Raw genomic sequence first — 14,176 nt, 5'->3', positions numbered from 1 at the left:
ATTAGCCTTGTTAGCCTATATATTAGTATTAGTATCTGCCGTCGGAATTATGCCGCAGTGTCTTTAATTTGAACATCATAACCATGAACGCCATCTTAATATACCCACCGCAACCTAAGTATGTTGTATTGTTGTTTGTGTCAGTGTGATGAACTGCGTGTAAATCAGTTGATTGAGGAACAGGATGTTTGTGGTTTTCAGAACTCTGCTGGTCTCACTACAACGTTAGACCGACCGCGTTAGTCACATCGATTACACAACCTTTTACTGGGCAGCAAACTGCGGACTGGCTGCTTGTGCAGGTACTGCTGGGATCAAGATTATTTAAAGTTGCTCTAAAATGGTTGCAGCAGCACGTCTGAAGGTGATTGAGCCACCAGTGTCAACCACAGACCTGGGCAGAAAGTAGTACTCGTGGTATGTACTTCCCTCTTTAAAATACCAGCATCCAAATTTCACCATCACAAGACTGAGATGGAAATTCACTATTTAAGGCGGCACTTGTACAATTTAATTTTCAGTGTAAAATGTGTGGTAAACATCAGTTTTGTTGAAAATAACTCTTCCGGTGTGTTTGTGTCTGCCTTTTTGCTTTTCTCACAGTTCAGTGTGCCCCCCAACCCCACCCGCTATCTCGCTGTCCAAGACAACCCTGATGAGGCCTGTTGACAATGGATACTGGACACTAATTTTTGCCGCCATCTAGAGGTAAAATGGGGATTTTTTGGGGGGGTTGTATCCAATGTAAACGTTTGTCATTTAGTTTTATAAACACCACGAAAAGGAATATTTAGTAATCAAACACATGAAACTATTTCAATTTAAGACAACTTTAATTAACTGGTTTGCCTAACTTTAATAATTTAGTCTGTGGTAATAGCTGTAATGCTTTTGTCTTGAAAGCACCGGACCAGATGTTAGGCCACGGCTGCTCGAGGTAGATATTCCATAAACTATTGCTTGCTTAAAACGGACTGAATCTTGTTTACCCACTAGTGATGGGAATTCCGGCTCCTTTCAGAGAGCCGGTTGTTTTGCCTAGGCTCATTTTATTTTTCTCTTTTTTTTTTTTTTTTTTTTGGGGGGGGGGGCTTTTTGGCTCCCAAATGGCTCCTCAGTTTTTTTTTTATTAACTACCAAAAATCAATGTAAAAACAAATTACTCATGTAAAAAATACATTATATCACATATTTTTATTTATATGTGCACAGACAGCATCCACTAACTTTCACTTTCCCTGTGGTTACTCTGGTCTGATGATCAGCTGTCACTAATTTGCTTTTCAGATTAATGATGCTATAATCCCAACTAGTAACATTGATCATAATTGAATAATAATAACAGCATAATGTGATAACATTTGTCCACTGTATTACCTGTCTCCACTGATCCGCAGTGACATGGTCAAATGGCTCCAGCACCCCCCCCCCCCCCCCCCCAGCTCGTCTGCTAAATTGTCAGAAATGTGTCCTTCATTGAACTCAAAACAATCCAGCAGTCAGGTCCCCACTTTGAAATGTTTAATAAAGCGGCATGTAACTCGTGACATGTGTAGGATGTCGTGGTTCGGGATGTACAGCAGTCAGTTGTTAGACAAACAGCCGTGGCTTTTTTTTTTACCCATTCTTGGACTCCGGCACGTTCTTTGCCAGATATGATTATGATATGATTCTTTGAGAAAGTGTTTTCAGAATCAGAATCAGAAAGCCTTTAATAGCCCAGCAATGGAGACATTTCCTGCTTGGAATTGCAGACATTGGGTTGGGAGCATAAGTATATTTTCTGAATCCTTTGTCATCCACAATTGAAAATGGCTGAAAATCACTTACAATCATTTTACGCAGTTCCTCATCAATTGTGTTCAGTTTAGCTGGGTTGATAGCTTTTTGCATAAAGTGCATGAAGGAGCTCTGGGTTGTACATCTTGGATGGAAGTTGTGATATTGCAGTAGCAACAGATGCAGGCAGACACAATAGAAACGTCATTAATAGCTGGTTCCCTTGCTTGTCTTTTCTCTTCAAATTGTACAGTTGGGTGGACTGTTATTACATGCTGCTGCAGGTTGTTTGTGGAGCCTGATTGATGGCATATTTTAACCTTGCAGTCTTCACTCTGATTTGAACTATCAATAAAGTTGAAACGAGTCCAAATTTCACTGTGTTTTCTATCCATTTTCTCACCCTTTGACTTTTTTTTCCTTTGGAGTGCTATCCAGCGCTGTCGTCTCCCTTTGCTGTTTCATGTGCTAATCACAGTGAGCTTCTGTTTCTCAAACCCCTCCTACTTCTCCTCGCTGCTGCATGTGTCGGTAATCCCTTCCTCTACCACGGATCTTGACCAATCACGTGTAGCTTTAACCGAAGACTGGGGCGGGGAATAGAGGGGAAAAAAGTCGGCTCCTTGTTCACTTCAGAGTTCCGGCTCTAAGAACCGGCTCTTTTGCGAACGACACATAACTTTTACCCACACTACCATAATAGCGTACTTGAAGTTACGCGTTTCTTATTAATTTCAGCATCTTTGTTTTGTAGTTGGTTAGCAGGTCTGTTTCACATTTTTGTCACTGCCAACATTTTGGGTGATAAAATGTATGGCAACATGGTGCCATTGTGCTACCTCTGAACAGTGAAAGTGCCGCACATTGTTGTCATAAACACAGATTACTTGCATGCAGTGATGTGCGGTGAGGTTCATGGCTGGTGAGGCACTGACGTCATCACAGTCAGATTTACAAACATATGAACTCTACAGAGTAGCTTATTAACCATTTGATTGGCAACAGTTAACGTGTTTTATTGAAAATGTCATGTCAGCATTTTTATATAAACTGTGGCATAGACGAAAAAAGAATTAAAAAACGTTATTATCGTGTTACCTTTACTTATAAATGAAGTCCATGCGCCACTCCTTCTGAAAAAAGGCATGTATAGCTTCTTTGTAGAAGCCTTCCTTTCTCTTTCTTCAGTTTTAAAAGTCTCTCTATTCCTTTCAATTCAGATACTTTGTAATCCTCCATTCTGAAAATAAGGCCAAGCAACACGAAAAAAATGACTGGATGGTTGCACTTAACTTGCTAACTGTTTACTGTAGCTTGCTGTGACTAATGTTATTATTCTGCAGCCAAGGAGGCGCAAGAAGAATCTCTGTCATCACCAGCGCCCCCTGCCATGAGACAGAATAACTGTGTGCCTCACATATGCACACAGTTTTGATACAAATAAAAAGTGTTCATACTGTACAGTGACTGTACATTATATACACCAGCTAAAATGTAGAAATTTAGTTCATATACTTTAACATATACTTTAAGAGCGATATGCAGAGGGACAGCAATGCGGTCTCACTGCAGAGCAAGCCAGCACAGTTAGCATAGTCATTGTGCAATCCATGCTCGCTCGATCGTCTCTACTTAGTATTTGGACGGTAAATGTGAAAATTCAGCGATCTTGAAAAAAATCCAAAAATGATGAAGTTAAATGGAAAATAACTAAAGTACAAATCACTAAATAAATACAACTGTTTAATTTTTTTTTTTCATTTGATATTTCCATGATGACAGGTGAGGCACGGCCTCACCTGCCTCCCCCTGACTGCACGTCACTGCTTGCATGCTATATTAAACCAGCTCAAATTGCACAAACAAACAGAGATGCACACTAGAGAGAATTCCAGTCCCTCAAATTACAAAGCAGATTTGATCTAATTATGTGCTTAGTGAGTAAATTGTTTATTTGCTATTTCTGGTACATTTAGAGCCCAGAGAGGGCATAAAACTACTCTCAATCTCTACTCTCTTGGGGTGAAAAATGTTACACGCTAACTGGAAGTAAATGATAAATATACACAGGCGAATTTCACAAGGATTGACAATAATGAGCAGTTCAGTTTGAACAAATGAATATATTTTTTTTTTTAAACAAGAACTGCCCACCTACTCCTGATTCAAGCGATTTGGCTGTTGTTTCAACAATTACAGCTGTGCACAATGAAGAAGCAAACAGGAAAAAATAAATTAGCAAAGAGAATGATGCTGTCCAAGCACATGTAAGAGTCTCAGTGGAGGTTATTCAGGGAGGCTTCAGGGAGAAGTTAGCGGCCAAATGTCAAATCAAATCACCACGGGCTGAATATAAATTGAGAACATGGGTTCAATTCACTGGGTCAAAAGTACGCTTTTCATGCAAAACATCATGACTAAAACTAACTTTCGATTATAAAAACAACAAAAATATGTGCGAAAATCCGTTTGGTGTTATTCTGTGCACAGAATTGAGAAAGTTCCCTAAACTTTAGGGATGTGAGAGTATCTTTCTCGTTTGATTCCAAAGGAGTGGAGCTTTTTCTTTTTTTCTGTTTGTTTCTAAAAAAAACTTGTGTGGAAAGTTATTTTCAGATGATATTCTGATATTGCAAAACGCCAAAAATATAAAGCATGAACCCAGAACAAAGGTTCATGGCGCCTAGAGGAAGTCGCCCCTCCAAAAGTTCACAGAATCGTCCAAAACGTTCTCATGTTCGCCTGATGCAGGATCACCCTCGCATACGGTCATCAGCGGGTCACTTGAGCATGTGCCAGCAAGTCATCACATACTCTGATGACAAGGTCCGGCTTTATAAGATGTGCAGTCTTAGTCAACAGTGGTTATGAAAAGACTACACACCCCTATTCATATATATATATATATATATATATATATATATATATATATATATATATATATATATATATATATATATATATATATATATATATAGTGATACCTCGGCTTACAAACTCTTTAGCTCACGAACCTTTTGCCTTATGAACATTAAATTCGCGAGAATATAATCTTGGCATATGAACTAGTTGCTGGCTGACTAGTTTTCCACACCCCCTTTGAGTGCAGACATGGTTTTCTATCGAGTGGAGTACTTTTGCAATTATGGGACCGAAAAAGACCCCACCGCACGGTAGTGTTAAGCCGAAGAGGACACAAAAGAAAATTACGGTCGAGCAGAAGAAGAAGATCATCGAAAAACCCGAACGAGGTGTGTGTTTGTGTGACTTAGCGTCCCAGACCAGTATGCTAAGTCGACCGACCATTGCTATGTGTGGCTAAGGATATTTCTGTGTTGTCTAAGCAATGGTCTTAAAGAGTTTGATGTTTCTCTTTATTTGTAAGTAGGTTCGTTGTCAGATCTCCCAGGCCGGTGTGACGCAGAGCTTGATCGTGGCGTGGAGTCGAGCAAGTTGTGCCGTGATGTCCGTCCGACGCCCGGCGTGCCTGTGCGGGTCTTTGCAACTCTCTTTGAGTCTGTGAGTCCGAGATGAGTCTGATTCTGTCTGTCCCACGACAGCTGCTTTTATACAATTTTCAAGCGTGTGATATGCGTCAGGGTGAGACGCACATCAAGGAGATCAAGGAATTGAAAGACATTAAAGCTGTGGTGCGCACCGGTAACGCCACAGTCTCAGGCAATAGAAGAGGTTGAAAAACTTCTATTGATTTGGATTAACGAAAAGCAGCTAGCACGGGACAGTGTGAGTGAGGGTATTATCTCCGAGAAAGCACAGCAACTTCACCCGGATGTCATCAAGAGGCCACTACATCAACGACCATCACAAAGGTAAATAAAAAGACTTTATTATAAATAGTTTATTTATTTAATTACAATACAATACAATAGCAAATGTATTATACATAAAATAGTTATATTTTGTGTAGTTTTAAGGCTTATTTAGTAGAAAATTATGTTTTATGGGGACCTGGAAATGGATTAATCTCATTTTAATTGTTTCTTATGGGAAATAAGTGTTTGGCAGACAAACTTTTCGCCTTACACACACTTTCCGGGAACCAATTAAGATCGTAAGCGGAGGTATCACTGTATTTGGTACCAAATTCTGAGACCAAGATATTTCTTTTAAAAAACACTGCACAGTAATCCCTCGTTTTTTTGTGGTTAATGCGGACCAGGACAACATGCAATCGTAAAAAATCTGCGAAATAAGGTTTGGCACACCATCCCCACCCTGACCTCTTAACCCGAACCGCAAAGTAGCAAGGGATTACTGTACTTCCAAAACTAATACCAGTATTTCCATGTGACAAAACCTGTACACCTCAAGGATTTTTTTTTATTTGAGAGATGGTAAAAATAAGTGATATCATGTGTTTGCAAAAATGTACATACCCTCACAACTGACATGCAAGTGGCTTGACTTGCACTGCCACTGCTTAAGTAGAAGAGGGTGCACATTATTGTAATTGTAAAGAGGATTGTTCTTATTTTATAAATCAAGGTGTAACGGTTATAGGCCATATTATTGCTGGAAAAAGTCTAGACATTGTTTTTCTTTGTCTTTTTGTTAACATCACAAAACTTAGTTGAACACGAGCAAGGTCTGTAGACAATATTTTTTGTGCTTGTCATTTGCATTTCCAGAATATGGATTTATCTATGAATGATCCGGTTATTAACGGTTCCGATCGACTGACTAGTTCCAACTGGAACCAGTCCAACTGGACCTGGTTTTGACCGGTTCTGATCACATGGAACTAGTTTTGACCAGTTGGAACCGATTGGAATCAATTGGAACTTATTGAAACTGATCTGATTCAATCGGAACTGCTTGAAACTAGGCGAAACCAGTCTGGTCTGGTGAATTGGTTAGTTTGGTAGTAAGTTTATTAGTTCATTCACTAGTTAGTTGGTCTGTTAGTCAGTCAATCAGTCAGTCAGTTGGTCAGTCGGTATGTCAGTTAGTTCGTTAGTCAGTTAGTCGGTTGTTGGTTAGTCGGTTAGTGGTTAGTTGGTTAATTGCTTATTTGGTTAAGTGGTTAGTTAATTAGTTGATCTGGTAATCAGTTAGTTAGTACGCTGGTTAGTTGGGTAGTTGTTAGGTAGTTAGTTAGTTAATTGGGTAATCAGTTGGTTAGTTAGTTGGTTGGTTGGTTGGTTGGTTCGTTAGTTAGTTGGTTAGCGGGCCTTTTGGTTAGTTAGTTAGTTGGATTGGCCTTTATTAGTCTCACAGTGGAGAAATTTACAATTTAATTTTAAATTTAATTTAGTTAGTTAGTTAGTTAGTTAGCTAATGGGAGTTACTACATTGGTCCATATTTTTTCTACCTCAACTCATGGTGTCAGTGTGAGTACGGAATGTCAACAATGATCTATCTACTGTAGTACAGGTAAATAACATACTGCACATTCACATACATTCATTCATTGAGACGGCCTGTACAGTTGGGAGTTTGGAGAGGGATACAGCTGCACTTCAAGATTTACTTACCTATGTAATGCTCATGGACTCACAATTTTCTCATCACTTTCTGAATGGTGGAGTCAAAGCATGCAACAGAGCGGAGGACCATGGCTGTTTTGGGCTTCTTGCAGCGAGTGAATTACGATTTCCGGAGTAGCGCCGAAGCCAGGGAACCACTTGAAGTGGTCATTCATCAGCTAGGTTGTCTGTATCCTCCTGAACAATGTGTGACCCCTGGGCCTGAAGAGGGTCGCTATAAGGGTGATTTCCACCTTCATAGGCACATGCATATAGATATCAACTTTACACACAGTGACAGTCACAGCTGACAAGAGTATGAGTAAAACAATGTTCTAATACACATCTACATGCCTGCGACAACCACAATAATAATTGAGGTGAATATAAAAGAACCAAGTTACATTTATAGACCATAGACAGTCCATTAAACTTGTGAAAAATGAGTGAAAAAGAAAACTCAATTCAAAAGATGTTAGTTGTTTGAATTGTTCTATTGGCATTCTATATCATTGAAACTCAAAATCTCCCGTGAAAGCCTAACCTAATGAAAGCCTAATTTTCAATCTCTACGTTGAAAATTTCAATCTACACTTTCAAAAAAGTTTTTTTTGTGTGTTCAACTTAAAATTGTATTTGTATTCCTTGTTCTTGGTCTGTTTTACAGTAAACTTCAACTGTGAATGTCATTAGCCAAAGCACTTAGATGTCATGTAAAAAGCAAAAAAAAAAAAATCAGACCACTGGTGGCTTTTATCTAAAAAATGTCATACGTTGGCTCATGCTAGCAGCCTCAATTTTTACATCGGATCAAATAAAAACACACACAAAAAAAAATACATTTTTGACCACTGTTGTAAGTTTCTCTCACGTTACATTAACACATTTTCTTTCGGCAGTTGAGGGAGTAAACCAGAATATTGCACAAGTTTGCCGATTACAACTGAGATCCAAAGTGTGTTTTATGCACTACTCTTTAGCATTAGCAGCTATCTCCTTATGGGCACAATCACCGCTACAAATTGTCACAGTTGTCCATGTTAAGCACTTTGTTACATCTTCAGCTGTTGTTAAAGCACAATGTATTGTATTGTATTGTATTGTATTGTATTGTATTGTATTGTATTGTATTAGCCGATTGCAGGTGTCTGAGCTTACATTTCCAAACAGTCTGTATAGGACAGTGCGCTATTCTCAAAAGGTCATGTATGTAATTATTTTTATTTAATTCAGTTATTTACAATTCAACACAGAGTTCGATGAGACACGGTTTCCGTTTGAATTGAGATCATGCTAATTTCCTACTTTTGGTGTTCTTATTCAGATATGCTAAAGTGAGGTTGCTGATTAGCACACTGATGAAACAAATCATCAATTCATTTTTGGCAGGAAAAGCACGGCAAAAAAATCATTCAGCACACTATCAAGAAAAAATGAATGTGATGAGCCTGAGACATGGCCATTCAGTGGGACTCTTTATGATGGCTTGTTTGTGGAGGGATGGGGTCTTTCTATATCTCTGTCTGGAATCCTGACAGCTCTGGCTTTGGTCTGCCCCCAGACCTCCTACATGCATGTTGCACTGTTTACTGGCCTCGCCTCACACTCCTCCTTCCATAAATCTATCACTCCGGCAGGACCACACGCACGCACGCACGCACGCACGCACGCACGCACACACACACACACACACACACGCACGCACGCACGCACGCACGCACACACGCACGCACACACACACACACACACACACACACACACACACACACACACACACACACACACACACACGCACATGCGCACACACACACACACACACACACACACACACACACACACACACACACACACACACACACACACACACAATCCCGGGGCAAAGGTTACCCACTCTGGATTATAACCTCACCCACAACATCTTTACTTCGGGATAAAAGTGACCATAACTGCTCTGGTGTCTTAAATTTACCTTAATGTGACACTTGATGAGTCCTTTAAAGATGTCAGACCAAGCAAAGATAGTCTCATGTTGCAAGCACATCTTCACTTAGGTTGAAAACAAAACCGGTTCTCACGGGGGACGACGATCGTCCACATCCACTTCAATGTGCTTTCACGTTGCAAATGCGTCACGGGGGCGGGGTGTGGGGGATTGCTCTTGTTGCTCATGGCATTTCCTGTCATAAAAAAGCAGTTTGCAATGACGTGCTGCAAACTGGCCGATGCCAACATTGATAGCGCCATGCACAAACATCCCGAGCGAGCTTTGGAAAGCTTCAGTGCTTTGAAAATTAGGAGCAAAAAATTGTGCATGTATATCTGTAGTGATATTAAAATATTACTTGTGCACATGCATATAAACTAATGAATCCGAAAAAAAGTCTGGTAGAGAAATTTAGCCTTTACAACATTGGATTAGATTGGATTAGCCTTAATTTGTCTCACAGTGGAGAAATGTACAGTTCACAGCAGTAAAGTGATGAAAGGAAGAATAAAGGAAAGGAAGATGTAGAAAAATAAAATACATGAGCTGCTGTAAAGGCCACCACTCTCGCGGCGCCATCTTGAAGTCAAACAACAAAAAAACAAAATATCAAATAATGTGACACAACACAAAAGACAGACAGTCATTCAATCTGAAGCACTTAATGCACCTTCTTTGTTGTATGAAGCAGTTCTAGATGAAAGAGGAGAGGATCAAAACATCCTTTTCACCATTGGATCAAGGACGTCATGGTGAAATGTGCACGTCTGCGAAAAGCTAAATGTTGAAAGCAAACACGAAGCTGTAGCATCCATTGACGAAAAGAAATTGTTTCACATGTCCTCTTCCACGTAAATCCGCTTCAGTTCCAAGCTGCGACCGTTCCACATGCGCATCAGCGCTCTGCACTGAAAAGACATGCAGAAAAAAAAGCGAGGCTCGTGAGAGCACTTCCTGACGGCTGCCGACTCGGGCGCCATCTTGGACTTCTCATAATACATAGTAAATAATAATGCTCATTTTATTTCACAAATGTGGCAGTGTTTATTTTTCTTTTCAAAGCACAGTGGCAAATTCTAGTATCAATTCACGACCACACAGGGCACAATTTTGGGGTGGCAGCAATGAACCTGTCATGATGTGTGATGATATTGGAACCCCCCTTGAATGTATGTCAAGGTATGCATCAAACTCACGGAACAACTGAGTGTGCACTGAGTGAACACGGAATGAGTGTAGAAAAGCAGTGTGTGCTTGGTACGCACCAGCTGTCACCGTGTGGGGTGATAGAAGTGCGCATTTGCTTACAAGCGTCGCTTCGAGGGAACATTGGTTGCGTCCATTTTTTTACAGCAATGTTCTCATTGCTAGAAAATAGTCTGCTTATAAACAAAAGACATGCTGGAAAGTAGCACTTACATTTTATCATTGTTTTGGTTTACTTTCAATCTTTCTCCTGAAAAAATGCTTAGTCAACATAATTCTTTAAAACACGTCTCAAAACTCACTTGTACTCATTTGACTCAGCAAGAATCCGAGTTGATCTACTAACTTTGTGACTGCTTTATTTCCTGTATACGATAGTAGCTACCCATGTTAAGTGCTTTGTTGCAGCTTTAGCTGTTGTTAAAGCGTGATATAAATCAATATGTATTTTATTGTATTGTACTGTATTGTAATTTGATGAGCTGGCTTCCCACACTGCAAAACAGCTAGCATGTCCACATAGGGAAGGAAATCCATTTGTATGACAACTCCAAAATGCTATTTACAAAATGTATACAGACACACACACACACACAGATAAATAAATAAATAAATAAATAAATGCATTTTCACAACATCCAATGAGCCAACTCAAATAATCTCATGAGTGGACGTTTTCACCGTTTTATGACCTCCAACTCTTGAACTCTTAATCTTCCACAAAAATACCACAATAATTCTTCTCTTTCATCTAAAACTGCTTCATGTCCATGTCCTATGTTGCGTATTATGTTTTATTATCCCATTTTGTGATTTTATGTTGTCTTTTCTGTAAAGCACTTCGTTACAGCTGCAGCTGTTCTGAAAACATGATAAAGGAAAAGAAGAAGAAAAAGAACTCTTGTATTTAAACTTTCCGAATGCGTAATGTAGTTTTTGAGTGTGTTAACCTTTCACCACTGGATCTACTTACAAATATATACTCAAAGAAGCAGTGGCATTTTATACTCACATGTGGTCTAAATATTTAATATAAGGTAGATAACCTTTGCAGCTTTGGCAAAAAAAAATGCAATCTAAAATCTCGAGATACTTGGCAACTCAAGTCCACTTAAGACATTTCTGAGTTGTCCGAATGAGGTCATAGGGTGTTAATCATATTACCCAATGGCACTCAGCAGCCAGCATTGTATAAATGCATTGTCCACGCTCTCGCATTAAGCCGGGCGTAAGGCTCACACTGTGTTTACGTTGACGTCTCCTGCATCTGGCGGTCGTCCAAGCAGCTCAGGACGACTTGCGCCAGTCTTGTCGAGTCCTGTCTGTATGGACAGGATCTTTTTGGTCCTGATTACAATTGTGTCGCCAAATGACAAATGAAGCACCGGAGAGGTTCTATCTTTAGCCCACTCGCCTGTACGCTTTAAGTTAAGCACATGAGGTGAGGAAAGACAGAGCGGTGGAGTAAAAATGGATGACCAAGTTAGAAAGAACAAATCCAAACTAAAATCCGAGAGCTTTCAGAAAACAGTTGAAGAGTCTTCCCTCCCTATCATGGTTGGTTGTCTGACTGTCAATTTGAGGAAGACAAAGCTCCCATCAAGATTGCCCCCCCCCCCCCCCCCCCCCCCCACTACTGCTTAGCCCTCTGTTGGTTTAACCCTAGCGGGCATCAGGCAGGCCTGACAGCAGCCAGACACCATCACGTGATTTATGGTGGCACACACAGAGGAGAGGAGGAGATGACCACTCCGATTTGACCCCCCAGTTGCCTTATCAGTCACCCATCAACATGGCCACTCAGATATTTCTCTGTTTACAGGTCAACGTTAAACAGTATGAATTGGAAGAGACTGGAAGGTGTTATTTAACAATGGGTTTTAATCACAGAAGTAAAACGCACTTATAGACGTGGATTACTTGATTGTGTACATCTGCAGAGAATATGAAATACTGTATATAAATGAGGTATTCAATATTGTTTTTGTTATTTTCACGTGGGTTGGCCTATTTTGGTTTAACTACAATTTAAAGATGTTTGTGGCCGTTTTTTTAAATATGACATGTAATTGAGCACTTGTTTGGAATTTGATAAAAGACATGATAGGGGGGGTAAAAACAAAATAAGTTCTGAGTCTTAAATGAAAACCCGCTTTGCCGAAATTGGTCCACTTAAAAAGGAATTATACAAATGTTGTTTCAACAGGTTTCAATTGGACTAAAGAAACCACAAAAGATACGATGTGTAGATTCTGATGTAACACTGGTGTTGGTTAAAAACGTCTTAAATCATAATTTGGGATATATAATATTTGCTCACAATTTGATACAATTGCCCAGTTCATGTGTCTGTGCTACCTGAGCATACTATCCAATATGTAATTAAGTGGAATAAATAGCTTGCTCACTTTTATTCGAAGGCCAGTTCTGACCTGGGGTGCTCGCTGGACTCTCTGGAGGAGGTGGGCAAAAGACAGACGCTTGCTAAACAAAAAGCTATGATGGACAGCCCCTCCCACCCTGACAGCAGTGGGTAGCTCCTTCAGCCAGACTATTCCACCCGCGCTGGAAGGAGAGGGACCGCTGCTCGTTCCTACCGACTGCTGTCAGGCTTCTCAATTCGCAATAATCACATGTGAAAAAAAAACAAGACTGGACTCTTGTACTGTAAATATGTGTTGATGCAATACAGCTATACTATATATATATATCAATATATCTTTTCTTAATACTTGCTCTATGTACAGTTTTTTTACGAAACAGTTTTGCACATTTACAGTATACAGTAAATAGTATACATCTCAGTCTTTTGGCATTTTTACTATTCTTAGAATATCTTTTTTTATCCTTTCAGACCCTACGACCCCCTTTCAAATTACTGCTGTGGACTACAAATTTCCCCATTGTGGCACGATTAAACGTTTTCTGAGTCTGATTATTCATTATTCAGGGTTAAAAAAACATGCTGTTTTTTGTCTCTTGTACCGTGATGATTTAGAAAGTACGAGGACAATAGCATATTATATATTAGATAAAAAAAAGATACAGTGTGTCAAATATCATGGTTAACATAGCTGCCAGGGAAGAGCATATTTTACATAAACAGTTATGAAAACGCCAAGTATGTGACAATAACTAATAATATAATAATAATAATAATAATTTCTCCACTGCGAGACTAATAAAGGTAAATCCAATCCAATCCAATCCAATAACAAATATCATCATCATAATCATTCTCATCATCACAACAATAAAAAGTACTGTTAAAATAATAATAATGATAATAATAATAATAATAATAATAATAATAATAATAATAATAATAATAATAATAATATCATACGACATTGAGATGAGACCCAGGTATGCATTTTGAAATGCTGCAAGTCAAGTTATATCCTGAAGGGGGCATCCAATACTATGCAATCAACAGAGAAGCGATCTACATCGTCTTTGGGAGAACAGTTGCACCACCGTGGGGTGTTTGATTCAATCACTGGCATGGTTCAAAGTCAGTCAATATTCTTTGAACTATTTCAACAGAATTAAGAGTGATGTCACAACCACGCTGGTTGGACTTTACTCACACCTGGTGATTTCTTTCTCCAAGCCAAAGGAAAAGAAACATTTTTCCGCAAAATTTGCCACAGGACATCTTTGAAAACAAGCCCGGGGTTGACTCGAAGGTGATGTAAACATAGCCCTATTTCTGCGGCT

At 39.4% G+C, this 14,176-nt stretch overlaps 1 long non-coding RNA gene across 1 annotated transcript; it reads left to right on the top strand.

Annotated features, from left to right (window-relative positions):
* Window positions 1–51: 51 nt before the first annotated feature.
* On the top strand, window positions 52–13,121 carry LOC148900716 (uncharacterized). The gene is made up of 3 exons (XR_016114486.1): window positions 52–417; window positions 604–708; window positions 12,877–13,121. It is a non-coding gene; the product is annotated as an uncharacterized LOC148900716 (long non-coding RNA).
* Window positions 13,122–14,176: the final 1,055 nt, after the last annotated feature.

The sequence above is a fragment of the Hippocampus bargibanti genome, linkage group LG03, assembly GCF_051943395.1.
Source record: "Hippocampus bargibanti isolate YZ-2025 linkage group LG03, ASM5194339v1, whole genome shotgun sequence".
Taxonomy (NCBI): domain Eukaryota; kingdom Metazoa; phylum Chordata; class Actinopteri; order Syngnathiformes; family Syngnathidae; genus Hippocampus; species Hippocampus bargibanti.
Note: the sequence above shows the minus strand (reverse complement) of the source record. Positions and strands in the feature narration are given on the sequence as shown.